This window comes from Lonchura striata, chromosome 5, assembly GCF_050655825.1.
Source record: "Lonchura striata isolate lonStrDom1 chromosome 5, ASM5065582v1, whole genome shotgun sequence".
Classification (NCBI taxonomy): domain Eukaryota; kingdom Metazoa; phylum Chordata; class Aves; order Passeriformes; family Estrildidae; genus Lonchura; species Lonchura striata.
The window spans coordinates 51698081-51721676 of NC_140707.1; the positions used below are offsets into that span (position 1 = coordinate 51698081).

General features: G+C 43.3%; 1 protein-coding gene across 3 annotated transcripts in view; it reads right to left on the bottom strand.

Moving 5' to 3' along the window:
• The window catches only part of ANGEL1 (angel homolog 1), a 110114-nt gene that overhangs the window by 16759 nt on the left and 69759 nt on the right, over positions 1–23596 (bottom strand). Inside the window, exon 4 of one of the 3 annotated variants that reach the window (XM_085582169.1) lies at positions 20200–20408. The exons of the other annotated variants lie outside the window; for them this stretch is intronic. The gene's annotated coding sequence lies outside the window, so the exon portion shown is untranslated. The remainder of the gene's footprint in view (positions 1–20199; positions 20409–23596) is intronic. 3 annotated transcript variants of the gene reach the window in all.

Below are 23596 nucleotides of genomic sequence, written 5' to 3' on the forward strand. Positions count from 1 at the left end.
GTTAGGAAGGATACAGGGTTAAATACACTTATAACCTACACATTAATTACTGTCTGGCTAACATTTCTCATATTGCTCATCTTACATTATTCCCTTGGTATCTTGGGCACTAAGAAGACAGTAAAACCAATACATTCTTTGGACCCGGCCTTCTTATACTCTCTTCTTTTCTTCCAGAACATATCTAATAAGCACCTAGACACATCAGAAGCTGATACCATTGCCAGTTTGCCTTTGGATAATTTGTCCTAGCTCTTGAGGGGTTGTATGCACACAAACACTCATGGCAGTAAAAGTGAAGTAATATGTGTTGTATTCCAGTCTCTCACCCTGAAATTACTACTTGGACTATAAGCAAAATCAATATCTCAGCTATGTGTCTGATGAGAACCCAGATTAAAAGTATAAATCTAGATTTAAAGTGATTAACTATTTGACCTGCTCAATTCCCAGCATCTCTGAAAACCAGTCCCTCAAGAGGAACTTAGTTAATTTCTGGAGCATCTCCCACATCTTTAGTTCTGTGATTTGTATTGGTAGCTAGAAAGGTGTTGATAAACACAGGAAAGTTTTGGCTCCCAAAGCATCAAGCAGTGTCTCTCCAATATTCCCCCCACTTCACCACTTGGCTGGTGGTGGGCAAGATCTAAGGAGGGAACACAGCTAGGACAGCTGATCCAACCTCACCAAAGGGATATTCCATCAGCAATAAAAGCTGAGAGAAAGGCGGGGGGGGTAAAGGGAAGAGAGGATGGGAATCTGGAGCACATTTGTTATTATAATGTTTGTCTTCTGGACCACTATATGTATGCACCACTATACAACACCATGTGTACTAAAGCCTGACTTTCTGGGAAGAGGCTAGACATCATCTAGTGATGGGAAATACAGAATAAATCTTTTATTTTCCTTTGCTTTAGTATGTGACCTTTACTTTTGCCTTATTAAACTGCCTTTATATTGATTCAAAAAGGCTTTTTCTATCATATTTTCTCCCCTGTTCTGCAGAGGAGGGGAGCGACAGGTTTGGTGAGCATCTGATGTATAGCCAAGGTCAACCCACCATAACTTCTTACAGCCAGGTATGGGCTGTGATGGACTGGAGATTTTACCTAAAAGCATATCTTTCTGCAGACCCTAGCACAGCACCAAAGGAGAGATCAGTGCACTTTTAATATACTTTTCTTCCCCACAAAACAGTTTGGGAGAGGAGACTGCACCATACTTTGCTGAGGTATTAATAGTGAGTTACCTGAAATCCAAGGTCATTTGCAGCCCTCGCTTGGCATGATTTCACTTGGCAATGCCTGCATGATTTCCTGGCATAATTGTACTAAGTGCTTAGTTCAGAAATAAGAGAGACTGAGAGGATACAGTGCTGGGAACATTTTTTCAGGACATCTGTGTGTGTCTGTCTGAGAAACAAACCTTCAGACCTGTGTTAGAGAACACAACTTCATAAAAGTTTGCAATTCCCCAGTAAATATTTTTACTGGAGAGTCTTGACTTCTCTGGACAGCTCCTTCTCAAAACCTCTTCATCATGTGGTGCCTTCAGAAGCTGCCCTGAAGCAAGACCTTGATCTCATACTAGAAAAAGCTTTTGGTCAAGGGACAATGGTAAGAGTGAAACAGGGACAGGAACAGAATTGCAGGATGTGTTGCAGACCAGACATGAGCTGTATGAGAGAAGTTTGCACAATACGAAGTCCAACTGCTTTTGCTGTTTTGGGAAGATAATCACTGTGATGTTATATGCCCATCTGGGGACATGCAGTGCCACAATCTCTGGGCTGCTGATGCCTCTTGTGCTGAAGATTTCAACATGTCTGATATGCCTCTTTTTCATCCTCATCCATCCTTGGTATGGCAGCTGGCTGCAGGTCCCTGAAAGATCACATTACTTCTGCACACTTGTCTCTCTGTAGGGCAATTAGCAAGTGAATGAACTGAACCTCAGCCACAACTTCTCTGAGAAAGTAGGACAGCTCCTGGGATAGATGCTCAGTAAGTTATTACTCCTGCAAAGCCAGGATGTCATGGTTTAGGAACAGTACTACAAATGTTCTGGTTTAAAATATAGCATGAAAATTAAATGCTTTCACCTGCTCCTTTCCAATAATGGAGAAAACACTAGGAGACATTATAAGATATAATCACAATTTACTGAAAAATAGTACTAACCACAACAACATTAATAAAAGAGTATACAAAAGAGATTATTTTATCCACCAAATAAAGACAATTTGCAAAGACAGCACCAAGCACAGTTAACTTTCAAGTTAACCAGCTCGAAAAACAACAATAAAAACAGGGACAAAACAAAACCTGGTGGGACCTGACAGGATTCTGAAACAGGCTGGGGACCCTTTTCCTGGGCCTGACCTTGTGGGAGCAGGACTGGAATGCTCAGGAGTTCCAGTTGCATCTTGGGCTCTGGCTGTGGCTCCAGCTGTGGTCATTGTGGCTGCAGCTTGGAGTCCACATGGCTCAGCTGGGCTCCACTCCACGTGACCACTGCTCTCTCCCTTTTTTCTTTTTTTTTTTTTTTGTTCTTTTCTCAGAGCAGCATCTCAGGTTCACTGATTCTAACCTACCTAACCTACAGAACCAAGCCAGAAAAGCCACAGCCCAGAGAAAGGGGAAAGGGACCAGTGGTGGCAGAGAGGTACTACTCCACCAGGCTGACCCAAAAACGTGCAAACCACTGAGCCCAAGCCCAGCGAAAGATGATGAATTTTCCAGCTCCAGCTTTCTGTTGCTGAACCCATGCCCCTGCCATGATGTGGGTGGTATGGAATTAAACTGCTAGAAACTTTACCGCATTTCTCTACAACCATGACAAAACCACAATCTCTCCAGTGAGAGAGAAAAAAGGCAGAGATTACAGGTTGAGAGAGGAACAATTTACTGAAAACAGCAATGAGATAAGAAAATTAACAGTAACAGCAACAATAGTAATAACAAAATTATACAAAAAGAGGATGATTTACATGCAAAAAATGCTCACGGACTGACTAGATGCCATGTGACCCTGAAACAGGGAACGACAGACTCCCTGCGCCCCTGCTTCCCCTGGACTGTGAGTCATGCCCACCTTCCTCTTGGAGGTAAGAGTCCTGTACTTCAAACCTTGTCAGTGACATCAGGTGGTGACAATAACAGCCTAGATATGCCCATGTGGGTCCAGGCTCTGCCCCCTCATGGCTACTGTAAAAACATTAACTCTATCCTGGCCAAAATCTGGGACACAGGAGTTCAGGCACCAGGGAGCTGGACAGTGTCAGCACAGTGAACACGCATTTCCTACTCTAGCAAGAATGCCCCATGACCTGGTGGGTATTACATAAAACAGGGCATCCAGGTCCAGAGCTTACTTGCTGGCTCACAGGCTCACCCTCATCCCCACAGATGACTCTGGCAACTGTGAGTCGTGTATGGGAACACACATGCAGCATGAAAAACCACAGTAACAGAGCAGTCTGTCAGAGAGGAAGGAGCTGAAAGAGGAGTTCCTCAGGGCATATAAAGCAGAAAATTACACTCTCCTGAGATCCTATAGGACTGGAGCCATTGTTTGTTTTGATTGCAAAGTTCTGGAGCTACTTCAGTTTTTCATAAGTAGCCCAAACCTAATGGTTTTAACCATTGCAGAGTAAGCAGCAAGAGACACAGACTAGAAAAGAATAAAATTAAGCTGCCTAATCTGTCTGTTCAGACAAAGTGAGAACCTGAGTGTGCTAGTAGTCCTTCAGAGGAAAAGCAAACAAAACAATTAGTATTTCAGTAATCTCAGGTGCTGTTACTACACTGTGAAAGACTTGCATGAATATCTGAATGCCCTTCTTCCTGTAGTATGTTCCACACACCTGCTACCATTATGGCCACAAGCATGTGGTATGAGCCTCCAGTGTTCCTTGAGCATCTCAATACTGCAGTGCCTTCCATTTCATTAACACCTTCCCTCTCCTGGGTCAGTATTTCCACTGATATGTTATCTCTTTCTAATAAAAGTCAGTATCTTTAAAATATGGTACAATTACAACTGAAGTGAGGGCAAGGCAATGTGCTCTTGCCTTGAAAAAGCCTGCAGGCAACACAGAGATCAGTACTAAAACCTTCCTAGTCCAGAAAAATGCCTCTCCAAAATTCAAGGTTTTACATCTCTTCTCTCCTTCAGCTCTCTTGAAGCAGGAGCAGCAGAGATTCTGCAGAATCTGTTTCTTTCTGTTTTGTTTCTAAAAGGAATATTTTTAAGTCAGCTAAATTCACCATCTGCCTCCATCCAACCTTCCACACATGAAAAATTTGGATGAAAAATTCTCTCTGAGAATGCAAAGCAAGTGTTGGCAGCAAGTCCTATCCCTCCCCATGTCACAGCAGACAGAAATGAATTCACACATACTCTGCTCTAAGTAGAACTTACACCTTGAGGTGTGTGATGCATGTGAATTGGCATTGGCACTTGTACAGCTGGGCACAGCTATCATATGAAGCTGAATTTCTCTCTGCTAATCAAACATAAGTAGAGTGAATCTTGATATTTTAGATGTGGTAAGGAGAATCCGTCCATCTTTCACAAAAAACAGGCAGTGTCTATTAATATAAGAAATCCTCCCTCTCTCTGCCTTTCTCCTTCACAATGTAAATTATTTGCTAATAATTTATTCAAGCACAGGATAAACTGTCTTTGCCACAACAGGGCAATGTCACAGCACTACCTAAAATAGAGGAGTATAACCAAGCCCTGGCAAAAGAAAGCCAAAACTGTCTTCTAGTAAGAGAGGGGTCAATAATCCCTGAAAAGGCAAAACTGAATAACCACCTAAGATTCCTCCAGAATTTGGGAATTGAGAGCTAACACACCTTCTCAAACCAAGATCAGACTCTAGGAATTCAGCTCAGAAAAGCCAGCTTGCTTACAGAATGCTTGCAAGCTACATTCTCAGCTAGATCTAATATCACCATCCTGAGAGCCTGCAAATGACACTATGATGGTCGAGAGGCATCTTTAAAGCTGTTAATGTAGGCCTGTCTCTGGACACCCCTGTCTTTGTAAATCACTGCAACCACACCAGTCTTTGGGCCTGCTGTTTCAGATTATGCAAATAAATGTGTCTGTGTGCCTCGCTCTCAATCTGGCTTGAGGTAAAGTCACTAGTTCACCCAGAGGCATTCCTCTCTCTCTCTCTGTAGCCATTCAGATTGTCTTAGGAGCTGATGGCACAAAGGACCTAAACAAGAACATATCTTCTGCTGGCCAACATTAACAAAAAACCTTTTCCTTCTAATCATGGGAATGGGGACTGCACATAAGCTCCAAGGTGAGGGAGGGAGGATGATGTTCATGCACTGGGAGAGGCACAAGGCAGTGCCAGCCTTGTAATGCCAGATAGCCAGACCTTGTAGCAGGCAGACAACCAGCCTGAGCTCTGATCTGCTGGGCTGCCAAGAGGAGCCAAGCAAATGGGGAATGTCCCAAGGGGCACAACCTCATCCAAAGGGGACCTACTAGTAATTACACATTCAAAGGCAGCCCATTGCCTCTGCCTTTCCCCATCAAGTGACTGAGTATGATGCACATCACATCCTTCTGCATGGCAGAAGATGGATATATGGATATATGGACCTGATATATGGAATTTCCCACAGAGACAGAGAGAAACTGAGAAGGTAACTCCCATTGACTTGGAAGCTTGCAGACTTTTGTGGGACAGAGACAAGATACAATGAGATAATAGACAAACCCATTCAAAAGGACCACAGTTTTTCATGCTCCTGCTGAAGAATGGGAAGAAAGGGTCATCCTTGAGATTACAGAAAGCCTTCTGCTAGACATGACATCCTCATTCTCACCATGTCTGGATCTATATCACTTCTTTTACAGATGGCCAGTAATCTCCTGACCACAGAAGATGTCACAGCACTAGTCACAGCCATCAGAAAGAACAGATCTCCCTCCAAATTCAAGACTCCAGGGCCATACACTAGGCATTTTTAGGAAGTGGGTGGATCACGGAACTGCCCTTTTCCAAGACTGTTTTACCACTTGCTGTTTGATTTATGCACAGTAAATAATAAAAAAGGGCTAGTATTTGACAACTCTTCCAGGAGCCATTCAGAATCTGGCTTTGGTCTAGCTCTGGAGAGGTGCTTGTAGTTTCACCACATTTCACTCACTTCCTTTTTCTAACAGCAGAACTAGAACAAGGAGTGAATTACCACTGGAGGACAAATTCTATCCATCCCCTGAGCTGTCTTTCTCCAAGGTAGCCTAAGATGCTAGACACTGTGAAGTACTTTGATACTCCATCAGTATGTCTGAGGAATAGAAGATGAACGCTTCAAGGCATTCAAGCAAAGCAGTCCTATTAAAAAAAAAAAATCAAATCAAACATTAAAAGGCTGGTAGGAAGGAAAAAGAAACCAAAGAGACCAAATCTTAGTATACTCTGTAGCAAGGTGGGAGCATGACACATATTGTTGTAACTTCATGTGCTGCCTCTGTTGCTTCAAAAATAGGAGACTGAGAAATGCTCCTAAGTTCCTGAATGAGAGCAGGGGGTGTATTGCAGACCAACACAGGGCAGACACCTGGATATGTATTAGTTCAAGTTCTGGCCTTCCCATCCATCCACTGGTTCTTCATGGGAATAGTTACAGAAGGTGTCAGGGGGCCTCAGGGCCCTCCATACACATTTGGGAGTACCATGATTAAAGGAAAGAGAGTTTTCACAAAAATTAGACTTGGGACTTGTAATGTAACTATTATATTCACACTTGAAACAAACTAATGATGGGCAGTTATGGACACTCATGTAATGGGTTGTACCTAAATTATATTTGCATGTTCTTCTTTGTTACTATGCTAATTAAAAAAACTAAAAATAAGCAGAAAAAATAATATTCATCCATAGTCTTTTCTGAGAGTATCAAGTGCTTTCAGCAGAGATAATCTGAAGAACACACATTCCTCTAGGGTAAATTTTTTTTTCTGCATAAATTAAGATCAAAGAGAATTCTTTTCCAAGTCTGCAATGAATCAGGCCTCATTCTACAAAGGAAAACTAAATCAGGCTGTATGGGTGTAAAGGACAGCATTACAATAGACATGGTCCTGCCAGTTTTATAACTATTAACCTAAACAATTAATAAAACCAGAAAGAATAATAAATTTTAGCTAAATTTTGAGAAATTAAAAGAGATTATTGAAATGCATTTATTTAAAATGAAACACTTCAGAAACTTTGAGGCAAGGAGTTAATCATCAACCTATATCTCACTATGAATCTGCTTTTTAGGGTTTACAGTTGTTCCCTTCATCTCACCCTTGCAAAAATCTAAATTACCTGCATTTCACAAGAGACATAGTCAATGGCATAAATTTACAATGACATTTCAGTATCCCAATCAAATTCTTGTAGGTAAACATAATCTGTCTGACAGATTTCATTCCACCTGTGATGTAAGTGTGGGAGTCGTACATTTCAATTCTGAGTAATTGTAAATATACAGTGCCAAAGACCTTGCATTGTCTTAAATCTTTGAGAAATTAGTAAAGGTATTAATCCTTTACAGGAAACTTAAGGAAAGACATAAATAAAAGCCTTTTCTGCCCCTTTTCTCAGTGATGCATGCTTATCTTGACTTCTAAAGAATTAATAATTTGTGTGTCTACAGGAGGAATTTGGAGTAAGGACCTCTAGAAACCTTTGCATGGGTTTGACACTAGCAATGGTGAAGCAATAGAAAGGCACATTTTTAACAACAGTTTATTCCTTCTGATAAGATTTCTAAGCATGACTGTTCCTTACATTCTTTTTATAATCTACTCTTTATAGGGTTCCATCTTGCAGATACTGACAATCAGACATTTTCAGAAATCATGAATCAAAGTAGCCGGCACATGCTCATCTTCAGTATCAGTACTCTGGAAACTACTGTTGCCTTTCAACTGCCTGCATGTTGTTTTTCTGGACTGGACTGACTGTGTCAAACATGCAGAAATGCCCAAGCTGGTTCCCTCCAGGTGCTGCCCAACCCCAGCACTGTTTGTGAGGCCAGACATGATGCTTTGGCTATGCTGCTCCTCAGGCTGCACTGGCAGTCCACCAGCTTTGGCATGGGCTTAAACCAGGCTGGCAACCCTAGGGAGAGCCAGCAGCCTTAAAGGCAGGTCAAGCTTTCCTGTGCTGCATTCCCAGGAATTGGTCATTCTGCTGCTATCCATAGTGCAAGGATGTCTGAATGGCTTCTTGAGAGAGCCACTCCACATCCATCAAACCCTTGGTGCTGAATGAAAGCTAATAAACCGAGCTGGACCCAAACTGGTTTAGGATTGAGTTTGAGTGGTAACAGTCAACTGAACCTTTCACAATGACAGAAACAAAAGCTTTCATAAATTTCCTGAGCTGCCTTGAAACTTTCAACAATTGCATATATAACTAACAGAATACATGAACAATTCCCCTGTCATCATGGGTATGAACAAAATCATAGTCATGTTTTTAAGAGATCAATCAATGCAAAGTAAAAGTTAGAGGAATAATTTACAGTGGCATCTATAATATTTGCATTTGTCAGGTTACTTTCTAACATTCCAAACCTCTGAATCAGGATACAGTGCTACTGCCTATTCAGTATATGTTAAAACACAAAACTTACAACATGAGCTCTGAAATATTGAGCTGTCACTACCCTGTTTGAAATTAACAGGAAAAAAAAAAAAAAAAAAACCGAAATGTTGGACCTTCTTATGCTGACTGGAACTTCTTAGGATTACACAATGAAGCAGAACTTTCCCAAAAGTTCTGTTCATCTAGAGACCTCCGGCCCCTTCCCAGAGAGGAGCATCTTTCCTGTGGGCTATAAAGCTCCACTGCTGGACATACTAATCCTTTAAGGTCTTGGGTGATTCTGCTTTTTATTTTTCAGAATGCTATGGCATATTGTAGCCATTAACTGTTCAACTTGCAGTCTGTGTCTAAATAGAATGGAGAGGAGAACCATCTAGGACTGTCTCGGGGATGAACATGAATCACTTGGATGGCTGAAAATAAGAGGTCTTTGGTAAAGACATTTACTAAAGAACACCTACCTTACACTAAGCTAATTTCTACACAAATTATAGATCTTTTCTATCTCAGGCATGGAAAAAGAGAAAGATGAACATTTATTTATGGTTGGTCTCCAGGGGTTTCCTGAAAGTGAAGAGCAGAGATAGCAGAAGGCACCATCCTTAGGAGAGAATACTAATGTATTTATGAATGCAAGATAGGCTTTGTTCTCTGGGTGTCCACACTGACTGTACTTCCCTTGCCCTATGTAGCACAATGAGTTGATGAATGAAATTTTCATCAAGTTGCAGGATTTGGTGTGTCAAATGCATCCTGAACTAGATGTCACCTACAGTAAGGTCAAAGGCTGTATAACCAAGGCTGTATCCCCAACAGCATCCAAATCCCATGGAAGTGATTCAGGTGAGCTACTGAATTGTGTCCTTAGCTCCCTGTGCACAGTACACATGCTGCAGACACTTGGAGGGATGGAGGTTCAAAGGGGTAAGTTTTCTTTCAAGTGAGAAATTCAGCCAAGTTCCTTCAGAAAAGTAATTACACAAAGAGAATCACAATGTTCACACATCTGAGTACACACAGACCGACTAAGCAAAGCCTTTGACCTTCTGGAGAAGGTATTACCTCAGGATCTTAGAGCACTAAGGGGGGGGAAAAGGAATGTTAATAGATACTTGCTCGCTGTTTAAAACAAATTGATTTCAGGTATGATCCAAATGAGTGTCCATCCTCATCACAAGCCCATCCCAGTATCTGATTTTCACAGAACACTTCTTTGACAGTTTTGCTGTAGCATCGAAATTAACGTGCTTCACAAAAGTAGGATATGGCATCACAAGGACACAGTATTTACTATCTGAAACAGACATTGCTCAGCTTTTCAAGGTCTACAGTTTCCATGGATAGCAGCAAGCAGCAGATGGTGCTGTTCTCCTTTCTCGAAGCCAACGCAAGCAACTGAGGCTTGCTGAGCTTAGATAATACTTTTGCACTACCAGCTTCACTGTGTTTCTTAACTGCTGTGCAGATTTTCAGCTAATTGGGTGAGAATTAGGTGTGGATACGGTTTCAGATGAACTTAAGCAAAAGCTTGGGCTGTTAGCTCACATCAAAAAATGCTGCTGTGCTTCACAGCTAGTGACACTTGCACTACCATGCTTTGCAGTTTTTAATAGCCATAATGTATTCAGGTATCCTCATTCAAACAGAAATCAGAGATGAGTAACTAAAGTGATCAAAGATCTGGGGGACAGAACTGCCTTGATTAGACAGCCTCGCCAAGCAGTGGCTGCTGGGATGAGGACCAAATAAGCATATGCAATTATAAGGAAAAAAAGCCAGGTTTACTACTGAGTCATGTTTCAAGGTAGGGGGAGAAGGAGATATAACTGAGGAGAATGGAATTAACCTGAACAAAAGGTCTTTGTTCTGACAAAAGTCTCACTGCACAAGGAGTTGAGAACTCATATCTCTCAGTGATGGGCTGAATAAAAGCAGGGTGATGGAAGAATAAGAGGAGAGCCTGGAGGCAGGTATCAGTGGCTGTTTCATGGTCATACCCGTGTTTTATCTCTGCTTCCAATAGAGCTCTTTGAAAGAGCACAACCTACAACTCTGAGAACTTCTTTGGGAATATTGATAAGGATGGAAACATAAAGATTCCTGTGGCAGCCTTCTGGAAAGCCATGATGCAAGTGTGTCTCTGAAAGCATGGCCAGAATGCTCTCCTGGTAGGGTACTGCTCTAGGGGAACCTCTCTGCTGCAGCACAGCCACCAGCCAGCTTTGCTGGTGACATCATGATGCTTCTGGGTCCCTTCCAACTCAGACTATTCTGTGATTGTTAAGGCTAAAAGGCAAAATTAACTCATAGCAAATATTTAGCCTAGCATGAGACTAACAGAAATGCCATGACACCAAATAAATACTGTAGATAGCATCAATGATAATGGACCAACTTTAGAATATCACACACAGCCACTATTTGTATATGATATACAGGATATTGACAGATTCTTATATCTTACTGCTATGAGAAAGTGAAAAATAGGCATCTAAACCTTTGGCTGTACAATGGAGTATAGACAGTTGTCTTCCTGCCAAAACCACTGTGGTGCTTGGAATCAGTAGCAATGGTCAGCCAGACATGATGCTCTTTTGCAAAAACAATAAAATAATAATAAAGATTTTTTTTTTTAATGTTTAAATTGCCATTCTGGACTTTTTCTGTCTCTCTTCCTCCATGAACCAGGTCATCTGCTCACCTATTAGAAGACAGTCAGGCCCCATTCTGATATGGAGGATTTTTCTGCTTAAAATTAGCCAGGTTTCCTAGCACTTCCCCTCTTACCAACAAAGCATCTTACTGAACTGAGCCCAAATTGGTGAACTAGTGCAAAATCTAGACTGGAATCAGACAGCAGTTGTGGATTACAGGTGAATAACTCCTGGTTTGTCTTTCTTTCTTTAATTCAGCTTAACACCAAATAAGCATAACCTTATTCATCTTAGGATGTGAAGGGACATATGGTTTTGGCTAGTCCATTACTTATGCAAATAAAATGTAAACTAAAAAATACCTTGTATGCTTAGAAGTTCTGTTGAATCAAACTACAAGTCTTATTTTCCAATTTGATAAACTTGCCATGAAAATCTTACAGGAATCTTAGAGCTGAACGGCATTTTCATTCATCCTAAACCTAAGATGAGAAGCATCAGCTCAACACTATCCCCCCTGCAGCCAAAATAAGATTTGCAAAGATAGCATATCTGTGCTGTCAGAACTTTTCCTCCATCCTCAGGGACTCTTGGGTTTTTTTCCCTTTTCTCTGTTTCCTTTTCTTAGGAGACCTGGAAAATCCGCCTTCACACTACAGAACTTTTCATTCTCTTGAAAGTGCCTCTTCTTTAGTGCCTGTAGCAATCATGCCCAAGTCCTGAGAGCCTGAGCATTCAGCAGCAAGCTCCTAAGAGGTTGTCAGTTGCTGCAGGCTAAACCGCTTGTCATTGGACCTAGAAGTGCCCCTACATTTTTAGTCAGTTCTAACATGTGACTCATCAGCTGAAAGCCCTGCAATCATGCCCAAACATTCCCATCCCTCAGCAATATTAATTAGTTTAAATATATGCTGTAGTCTAGTTTTAAAGCTAGAAGCAATGTGTCAGTTTTGCTCTTCGCCTCCTAATGTTTTCAAAGAGAAGCAAATTAATTTGTTGGGTCCAGTCTTATTCCTTCACAAATAGCAGTACCACACTAAAAGCATCCATGCTCAGATGCTAGATGTGCTTTAGCCTGGTTAATCTTGAGTCAGAGGGATTCCCAAGTACTTCAGGCACAACTTACAGAACTGTGGTTTAGCAGTAAGCAGATAAAACTGTTGAAACCCAGTGGCCAGAAAATACTTCACCTGGTGTCCTTAAGGTGGGAGAGTTGATATAAGGGGGAAAACAGATATGGATATATACCCCTTATCTAGCTTCTTGATGCATTTTAGCACTGTAGTATGTGTGAAATTGTAATATTCACCTTGCAGACAAGAGTCAGCAGATTTGTGATCTTTGCTGTCCTTACTGTTCCTACCTCAGGCTGTTTCCTCAAGATCCTCTCAGCAGCTTTAAGATACCTGACAGAGAAAGTTCATTTTACTAGATTAATGCTGAATCACTTCTTTTCAGTCTGTCACTTAAAAGACCAGGACACAGCACAGAAGCCTGTGGAAAGGAAAATAGAGGAGGAAGAGAGGGAAGAGACATAAAAATGAAGCAAGGAAGCAGGTCAGACAATGCAAGGTTGGAGGAGAACCACTGAAAGAAAGCTCAGAGTGGCTCTGGGCTTGGGGTCCCAACACTGGGGATCTATGATAGTCTAAGTTATTGAATGTAAAAATGAGGCTGATGTTCCATTACACAGCAGGTTCCTATACAGTTTGGTCTTTTTCGATTAAGGAAGGATTGGTCCTTTGAACCTGGTTACCAAATATGTCTTGCTCTGTATGCTGACAGTGATGAACTTACTTACAAAGATGAAGGCAAAAAGTGGGAATTGGGAAATGAAAACACTCATATATTGGTATTATCTCCTTTTGAGGAAAAAGCACATGGACAAACACTGAGGTAAAGGCTGTCAGTCATTCTCTGCCACCTTAGCAAATCAAATCTGACATAGGAACCTTTGGAAGAGAAAAAAGTAAATTCACTAGAAACTACAGCTCATGTTGCTTAAAAGTTATGAATGATATAAATTTTCTTTAATATCACCATGGGGAAAAAAATACGCTAGAAAATGGGAGAAATAACAGATTGGCTTAGACACTATACTTTTTTAAACCAACAATAAAAAATACGTTTTGCGGTTCTTAAGAAGGAATTAAATCCTTGCATATAATATTAATAATAATTATTAAAATATATTTGTTTTAATACTAATTAAAATTTATTATTTTAATAATATTTATTTTAAAATAGAATCTAGAAAATGTTAATATGTACAGGAAATACATTTTGCCAAGTGACCAACTGCCAACACAGATTTTGCAACAAAAATCTTGACAAACTGGGAAATGTTGGCCACTTTGGAAAGATCATCTTTCGGTGGAAAGGAAAGAAGCTAGTTGCAATCTGATAAGTCTCTCTTTTCCAATGGAATTCCCATGTAGAAAAAAAAATCTTTGAAATAGCTTGAAACCTTTGATAGAGTTTAGGTGGCTCCAGTGCCTAATCAGAGGTCAAGATGTCTGCTGGCATGATGACACTGGTAATATCTGTTCGGGAGTCACCTTCAGAAGGCTTTAGCTCATTACCCCAGCAGATCTGTGTCCTCTGATGCCTGTGACCCTTCCAGAATTGCCTTGCAATTGCAGTCAGTGCCCCTTCACGTACAGAATATGTAGGGGTTTGAGATTAAGAATCAAAGCACATTAGAAATGCTGGCCAGTTTGCACATTCAGAGGGCTTTTCTCTTCTTTTCCTAGTCATTCCTGAAAACTCATTACTGTTTCTTGACTACTGCTGAACACTGAGGTACATTTTCACAGAAGCTGTTGTGGTAGGGGTTGGTATGGACCCCAGCCAGCAATCAAGCCCCAAGCAGCAACTTGCTTACTCCCCCACTAGCACAGTCAGGGAGAGAACTGGAAGGGTAAAAAGCTAGAAAACTTGTGGGTTGAAATAAAGGTCATTTAATGGGGAAAACAAATGCCACACATGTAAGCAAAGCAAAACAAGGAATAGATCCACTGCTTCCCATGGCAGGCGGGTGTTCAGCTGTCTCCAGCGAGCAGAAACCCATTACACATAATGGTGACTTGGGAAGACACACACCATCGCTCCAAACATCCCTCCCCTCCTCCTGCTTCCCCCACTTTCTATAATGGCCATGATGTCACATGGTGTGGAATACCCCTTTGATCGGCTGGTGTCATCTGTCCTGGCTGAGTCTCCTCCCAGCTCCCTCGCAGCTCAGCAGTACGGAAAGCAGAAAAGGCTTTGGTCCTGTGTAAGCCCTGCCCAGCAATAACAAAAACATCTCTCTCCTATCAACCCTGCGTTCAGCACAAATCCAAAACACAGCCACTGGAGAGACCATAACTCCACCCCACGCCTGAGCAACACGGGAGCCTACAGCAGCACAGGCCGCCGCCCTGGGGCCCGCCGAGGCTGCCGGAGCGCCCAGCCCCGCGGGCCCGGGCGGGCAGTGCCCGCGCCGGCCGCCAGGTGTCAGCACAGCCCCGCCGCCGGGCCCGGCACAGCGCGGCACGGCGGCCTCGCCCGGAGCCGTTCTCACGGAACCACGGAACGGCCTGGGCTGGAAACCGGCTGAAACAGCATCTACTGCCGTCCCCGACGTTGACAGGCACATCTTCCACTAGGTCAGGTTGCTTAGAGCTGCATTTCACCTGGCCTTAAACACTTCCATGGAAGGGGCATGCACAAGTGCTCTGGGCAATCTATTCCAGTGCTCACTACCCTCACAGCAAATAATTTTTTATTGGTATCTAATCTGAACGTATTCTCTCTCAGTTTGACATCATTTCCCCTTGTCCTGACACTATATGATCTTACAAAATGTCTCTCTCCAGCTTTCCAGTAGGTTCCCTTCAGGTAATGGAAGGTCACAATTGGGTCACCCTAATGCCTTCTCCTTTCCAAGCTGAGCAGTCACAATTAATTTAGCATTTCCTCAAAGGAAAGGTGCTTCATCCCTCTAATTAACTTGGTGGCCTTCGTTTGGACTCACTCCAACAGTCCCATGTCCTTCCTGTGCTGCGGAACCCAGAATGCAGGTGGGGTCTCACCAGAGCTGTTCTCCCCGCAGCTGTGAAGCGCTGCCAGCAGGAGTGTCATTTGAACTGCTGTACCATGTTCCGCCAGCACCCTGCTCCAGCAGCTGCTGTGGCTGTGGCACATTTTGTGCTGGACTCAGTGGGCCTGTGGTTGAGGAACTGAAGATACCTGACAACTGCTCCATACCAGTGTGACAACTCTGCCATTGCTTGTTGGCCCACGTGTGAGGTCTCACTGCTGCAGGACAGTCTTAGTATCTCTTGGACCCACCGAAGTTACTGCAGCTGATCCACAGACCCGAGTGTAGATATTATGCATTTCTATGGCTGTTGTTTAAAACACATCATGTCCTAGGATATTCTTCAGTGGCTCTAAGTCTGTTGACCAACTGTTCACCATTCCCTGGCTATGCCAGTGAAAAACATCTGTGCCCCTCTCTCCCCCTCAGCCCCAATAAATACTTTTTTGTATTTTTTTTTTCAGCTGAAGAGGATATGCAGACTTAGAATTAAGGCCAGAGAGTTGTGAACATCCAATGATTTTATATTTTCACCAAAAAAAAAAAAAAATTTCTTGCATGACACACAGTTATTGTTACGTAACAGAAAACAAGATTTGCAGCATCCCAGATTTTCCTTTGAAATGAGCCTCCTGGCTTATTAGCTGGCAGATGATCTAAGGTCAGTTAAACAGGATCAGGAGCGAGAAGTTTCTCACTTGCTTCCAGCATGGAAAATATGGAGGAGAGAACAATGGGATCTCAGGGTACCTGATGTCAGAGAGTGAAGGTCCTACTTCACTGTCCTTACAGCACTGTTTGTTGTATAGGAGAAGGGTACACTTTGGAGTAGCACATACATCCTGTTCAGTATCTTTGCTGTTTTCTTCCCACAGTGTCTTGGGCTTGCATATGTTAGACATGGATCTTTACCTTATGCAAAGTGCTGTTGTGCATTAGTCACAAATTACTATTCTACTTAGGTTTGCACAGAATCAGATGCCCAACTAAACTGATTTGTTCAATTATCACACTTAAGTTTCTAGACTAGCTGCAGCCGTCAAAAATCTTCTGTAAGAAAACAACATAATCAAATAGAGATGGAAACTGGCCTGCGGCAGGTGTCACTTTTATTTATCTGTGTGTCCACTGAAACTCCAGAGCAACAACAATGTGGCTGCCAGATTGTACCTTTATACCAGGAACAACCTGCAGGGAGATTGGATGGCTTCTTTCAGCTGAAGAGTTTGAGACCACATTTTCATTCTAGAAAGGCTTGATAAATAAAAATTACTTATTTGGCCAAACACAAAATCAAAAGAGATTGAACCTCTAGGAAGGAACTAGATGCAACTTTCTGTCCTACTATGTGGCCTAATGCAACTAAAATTGAGAGTGAAGATTTTGGTCACAGGCAAGCTGTGTGCTAGAGGGATGTAGCTGCAGTTTGTATTGTGCAGATCTCTGAGCATTCTCAGATCAATAAAGCTTTTTTAAGCTTGGTGGCAGCATTTGTCCCCTTGCTGGGAATTCAGGGATAAATTCTGGTAAGACACTGAGCAGGGGCGGTCAGGGAGTGGAACATGAATTGCTCTGCTGATCCTGCACCTGTGAAATGGCGCATAAGGAAATGGTTTGGCTAGCATAAATTAAAGCAGCTCTGAGACTCATCTAACATACCTCAGGAATTCAGCCTGCCAGCACAAAATTAGACAATGTAAAAAGCTGGCTAAACACTACATATCTCCCATAGCTTCTGAGAGTGACGCAGCCAAGTGACATTGTCAGAGCTCTTCAATATTAGAAAGAAAATTCCACTGTTTAAGTAATATGTTTTGAAAACACAACATGCACACCATGGTATTCAATGTGTTAGCTAGTTTAGATGGACCTTTGGATGTCTTGCAAGGAAAACAATCTTTTTGTAATTAATCCCTTCTAGCAGAACAGATCCAATTCAGACTGATTTCCTAGGCACCATCACAATGCTTAAGACAACATCACTAATTAGAATCTTTTATGACAAACTATCCCAGCTTGTTTACAGTGAAGACCTTTGATCCCTCTAGCTGAACTGGCCTATAGATTTTTGGCTTTTAGTTGCAAAGGAGAAAACTCACAGGCTGCCAAAGCAGGTAAACTGATCCTAGTCTTCCTCTTTTAAACTTAGATCAATAGTTCTTTGTTCCAGTAGCTTCCCATCCACACAGGGAGTGTTCAGTGTGTATCAGTGGACATGCACCCTATGCAAAAGTGTGTCTTGCAGCCATGCATGAAATCAAGTATCATAGGACTGGGAGCATGCAATGTACAAGGTACTGCTCAGTGCAGCTAAGATGCTTCAGGCCCTTCACCTGAATCTGTTACAGCAAAGTTACAGAATCTGAAGAGATGATGGAGTGAAAATTTGCAAGGACAAAATTTAATTTTTTCAGCATGAAGTAGCAGATTCAAGTTAATTGACTGGTGCTAATAGTTTTTACAAGACACTAGTAAAGGTCAAGATCATAATAGACATTTCAGCTCCTGAAGATTTATGTTACAGTTGTTCTTCTTAAGAGGGTGAGTCCTTATCTGTCAACAATACTGATGCTCTTCAGTAGTTTCATAATCCAGAGAGCCCAAGCAAAAATATTTCATTCTGAATTTGGCCCAGCAGAAAATTCAATCATGTGTTTGTCACCCTCTTTCTTGTAGACTGCAAAGATGGCAGCCATACACATGCTACAGACCTTACAGGTTGTTCTGGTAGCCCTCTCTCTTCCAGACATTTCATGAAGACCTTAGTTACCTCACTGACATGCAATTAGCTGTGCAACTCTCAAGGGATAAATATGCCAGCTTTCATAGCTTTATGGTTAGGGGGTACCTGATCACGTTACAGAAGGACAAGAAAATAATGTTTTGCCATGTAACCTTATTCACAGGACCCCCCTTTTCAGAAACTGAGTATGTGCATTTCATGGTGGTCTCTGTTTCCATCTGGGGACAGGACGAAGTGGTCATATAATGGAGAAGGTCTTCAGGATATGATCCTCCATAAGGGACTGAGACTAGATCTAACCATGATGCTCCCCTAGAAGGGAAGATCAGGCCATTTCAACCACCCTCTTTGCCGGTGGTTTCTCCCCAGCCCATCTTTCTGTGGCTCAGCAGCGGCAGCCCGGTGCGGTGGCTGCGGCTCAAGCAGCGAGCGCAGCTGGAGCCGAGGGCGCTGCGGGGCGCCGCGACCGGCGCTGCCTCGACTCACCGCGGGGGCAGCGACGTGTCCCTGCGCAGGCTGCTGCGGGCACGCCTCTCGCCTTGGCAGCAGCAGGAGCCTGCTTCTCCTCCCTAGAGCTGCGCCTCTGCCTGCTTCTCCCCCCTCCCCAGCGAGCAGAGGGCGCTCCGCCCTCAGAACTGGGACCTCGGCACATTCCTGGGATGTAGCTAAACCACACGCACACATGTGCACACCCTAGGAGACAAAAAACCCGAGCTCGAAGCTGCGAGCTGGGCAAAGGGTGGTTGGAAGCTCGGCAAGGCAGGCAGGCAGCAGCCGGCGAGGCGCGCAGGGTGCGGGAGCGCGGCCCCGCAGCCCGGCGGGGGTGGAGACAGACACAGGCGGAGTCAGGGCTCAAATTCTTGAACCTTTCACATCCTTTCTGTAATTTGAAACATACTTGTTCCCATGCCAGAACCTTTTTTTTTCTTTTTCTTTTTTTTTCTTTTTTTTTTTTTTCTTTTCCTTTTTCTTTTTAAAATTCCTTCCTTGAGGCTGTGGAAATACATTCAGAGGGAAAAAGAAGAAAAAAAAAAAAAAGAAAGAAAGAAAGTAAGAAAAGAAATGAAGGGAAAAAGCAAGCTCACTATTTATCCGAGGCTCCAAAACAAAACAGAGAAACGTGAGAGCCCGGCCCTCCCCAAGCACAACTGCTCGCGGGCTCAGATTTCCTTTCGGAGGGGTCATGGCTGCTGCAGTCACGGGTTTGGAACGCAGCTGGTCCTGCCTGCAATAAGGAGAAAAAAAATCCCTGCTCTTCTGCAAACGGCATTTGTCTGCTTTCGCTTCACAAGCTCATTGTGTTCAGACGAAAGGAAGCCATTTGCAAAACGCCTGGGGCACTGGATCCCCGTCATCTTCAGTGTGTCATTCCCCCTCACCACTCCCAGCCCCTTCTATCCACCCTCCCAGCTGGCCTGGGAGGGAGGGGACACATGCATGTCCCTCTCGTGTGCGCTTCAAGTCACATACTATAAGCACTTCAGTTTATCTCAGACAGTTCCCATTATTAGTCTGGGGTGTACACATATCTCAGGAAAACTGGCTAAGGTACTGTCTGAAACATTTTGCATGTCCCTAATCACCCAAAAGGCACAAAGCAGCATGGAGTAGCACAGAGCACTCTCTTGCGTCAGCTGAGCCATACTACGCACCCCCTTCCCCCTGGGTAAACCACAGCAGGTGATTGTGCTGGTGCAGCAGGTATTTTTGTTTGCTTTGTGTAAGGAAGTAACAATTACCAGTGACAATAAATGCCTCCTCGAGTCAGAAGTGACCTGAAGCTCCAGTTGCACAGAAGCAGTTGCAGTGCAGCTGCCTTGCCACTGCTGGAACAGGGCTGCTGAACTGACAGAAGCACCTACCCCTCTTTCCTTCACTCAAGGAGTCACACCCTGGTCTTTCAAACCAGAAAAACAAGGATGAGGAAAGAAGCTTTCATGTTTCACTGCCATTATCATTGGTCATAACTGTGTTAATATGCTATCATGCTGTTTACATGTGTATGCATACAGATGGGTGTGAACAACCTTTAAGAAGGCATGAGATTTTCTAGGAGAGACTCAAGTGGGCACATGTACCTCACCTGAAGCAGCTGGATGAGTGCCTCACCAGGAGTCACCTCTGTACATGGGGAAGAAGCCATCCAGAGGGAAGGGCAGTCCAGAGGATACACTCCTTACATGCTGTACTACTGTCACAGCCCCTGGTCTGCAGAGCTGAGGCCAGTTGGGGAACTTGGAGAGTATTTATGTTTCCTTGGATGTATAGCTAGAGAAGAAGGTACAGTACTCTCTAGAAGACAGAGAAGGGGAAGATACATTTATTTATTTTATTGGAAGAGACAGTGTGGCATTTCACCATTTCCCCATAGCCTTTCAGCCATGTGCTCCAGGTAGGAAAGCAATTAGGTTATGCCCACTGGGGAACTCCTCTTCTTCATCCAGCTCCTGGCACTACAAGACACCACACTGATACTTTGCAGATTGGCAGGAAACACCATGAAGCCCATGTGTGCTTAAATACTTCACATTACACAGCAAATGCTGTTCTGGCTGCCTGAAACACTGCAACATTTGGGCTCTTTCTCTCTGAGAAGATAAAGCATCCTCATAGTTTAGCTGTGTTTATCCTGAAACTCTCAGGACAGTCTTTGTCTCTGAGCTGGTCATTTGGAGCTCACAGCTTCTTCTGAATGTTGCCCTCACATGGAACCCATCATGCTCAGGGTATCCCTACCACCACTCTGTGTTCATCCTTTGCTCTCAGCTTTTTCGTCAATGCAACTGTAGCTGAGAGTCTTGGTAATCACATTTCTATCGCTTTGCAAATAAGCCTTAGCTACAAACACAAATGCTCTGCTGATTTTTTCTTAGGCGTCATGGATACTAAGGGGTTATTAGTGCTCTATTCAAGCCTATGTTGGTAGTCCCCACCCTTCTCTAGATTGTTATGCAAGCCCAGTTGGAGTTGCTATTAAATATGAGACAAGACCTCAGTTAAATATGTATTAAGTTACAGATTTCTAGGGTGTTACCAACTTTCTAGAGATACCACATGTGACTCACTGAACTAGATGATAGACTATGAAATAAGTTATTTCATCTGGTCATATTTATCAGAGCAGGTTTGTCCTGCCTTTTTTTACAGGGATCACTGTCTCATAGGTAGCAAGCAGGTGAAATGAAATCTGTTGTTACAGGTATTGCTTTCTGCAGTTCATTTTTACTGTATTCCACTCCCACATACCCTGATCATACCCTGATTGGCTGACATGAAACAATTCAGTCCCCTCTGATGCAAAGATTTTGGAGGAAGACACCTAGATTTTTTTGGTCACTGTTCAATGGACAAATTCTGTCGAAAGGACTCCTATCCTAATCCAAATGGTGTTTTAAATTATGGAGAAAAATCAGCACTTGTCATTTTTCTAGAAAATAAAATGTCCTCTTCCTCCTTGGTTGCTTCCCTGTACCCCTCACAAGTCCCAGGCACCACCGTCTGTGAACCTCTGCCAGAGCTCCTGCCCTAAAACAAACCGCATGCCAAAGGTAAGTGGGCCAGAGCCTTAGCTGCAGCTTGTCACTGTTGGGATGTTGGGCACTTCTAAAAGGATAGTAAGTCCTTCAAAAAGGTAGCTGAAAATTCTCCTTACATAGGGAAATCTCTGCCAGATGCTGGCTAAGACAGGCGTCCTACCCATCTGGCCATACTGCAGAAACAGGTGGCATTTAGGCCACAAGCCAAGAGCTCCTTAGCTATTCAAACTGGGGACATTTGTATCCTCAAGACTGAAGGCAAGTAAGAGAAGCTCTTATCTTTCTTTGTCCCTGTATCAGATCCTAGTCTTAGGGCATGTGTCTGGGATAGACCTGCCAATAGCTGCAGGCAGAAGAAACCTTCTGTTTTATAAACACCAGCTTCCACCCAATTGTCTTTTATATACTATGCTGGATTTTCATTGGTGAAGTGAGTTTGAAGAAGGGAATAGGACAGTAAGAAAATGCAGCTCACAGTCAGAGGCAGTGAAGTAAAGACTAACATGACCTCAAAGAGCTGAGACTCTCTGATGACAGAACTTTTCAGGGGTTGAGAGGGGACAGGTTATAACAGGCTGGCTGCAGTCACAAAGTGCTGGGAGATGGAGGGGTGAAAAATTGGGAGCATATACTCTTCAATTACTTCAGTCTCTGCGCAAAGGAGTGCACACAGCTTCATGAGGGGTGAATGCAGCGAACTGCTGTAGTAGATTTGTCTTCTCTGCTAACCTCTAGAAACCAGTTCCCTTAGAAGAGATAAGAGCACGTAGGCAGACTTGAAATGAGGACAAGAATCCTGAACTCAGCATGACTTCTAATTGCTTGTTCCAGACACAGCCTGTGACTCCATTCCAGGCTCTGGGAAGTCCAAAGGACAATTTAGCCACACAGGAAGGATCCTCCTGCATCCTTACATAACACAGAAGTAAGGTGGTCTCTGGGTGACAGCACAGCTCAGGATGGCAGGGATTCTTGACCCTTTAACACTGATTTGCAATGAAACATTTTGGCTCATAAGTCTGTTTCTCCCTCTGATTTTATCTTCTCTTTTAGAAAATTATGCAAATAAAGCTAAGCTGCCTCATAGCTTGTGGATATCTATACTATACTAAACTGCTCTCTAAGGAGAGGAGTAAAAAAGAGTAGATGACTAATATATGTCTTTGCAAGGATCTGTGTTCATGCCAGGAAAAAGTATGATCCATAGTCCTGCTCCAGATCAATTCCCCAGCCTGTTCCAGTCAACTGTGACTTTTGTTAATGCCTGTCCAGGGGCTAGAAGAAGACAAGGCCAACGGTTCAGTTTGCTTTGACAGGACTGAGCCCTGCTTGAAAACACTAGGAAACCTCCTGAGTCAGCAGCTCACTTGCTCCTACTCTTGGAATAGCTGAGATTCCCGGACACAGTAACTTGACTCTACTTCTGGCTCAGGGCAGCCACAAGCTGAAAGGGAAAAAAAAAATCCCTCCTGGCCCATTAACGAGGCCTATTCTGGGTTCAGGAGAAACTAGTCTGACTGATGAACTCCCCTGGCTCAGGGGCTCTGGCTGGGGCTGGGAGAGTTATTCTTTCCTTATTCAGCAGACAGGAGGATGTTAATGGAGAGCATATGGGAGGGGAGGGAGTACTGTGGATATTGCTGGAGGACAGCCAGACTGCATCAAAGCCCCAAGAAGCCTATTCTCCATCCAGGCAATACTAAAACAGGCCATGGAGAGACGAGAAATCCAGCTGTGATACAGGGGAGTTAGGAAAAAAGCCCTCTGCCTTCCCCAGCTTTTTTACTCCCACTCCTGATGGGACAATGGGGCGGTACTGTCACACAGTCCTGTAGGCATGGTATTCATAGTGGAAGCCTTCCTGGGGAAGAGCACACTTCAGCCAGGCACCCTGTCCTGAGAGTCATGCTACTTCAGGGAAGCAAGAACTGCCTCTGTGCTTGC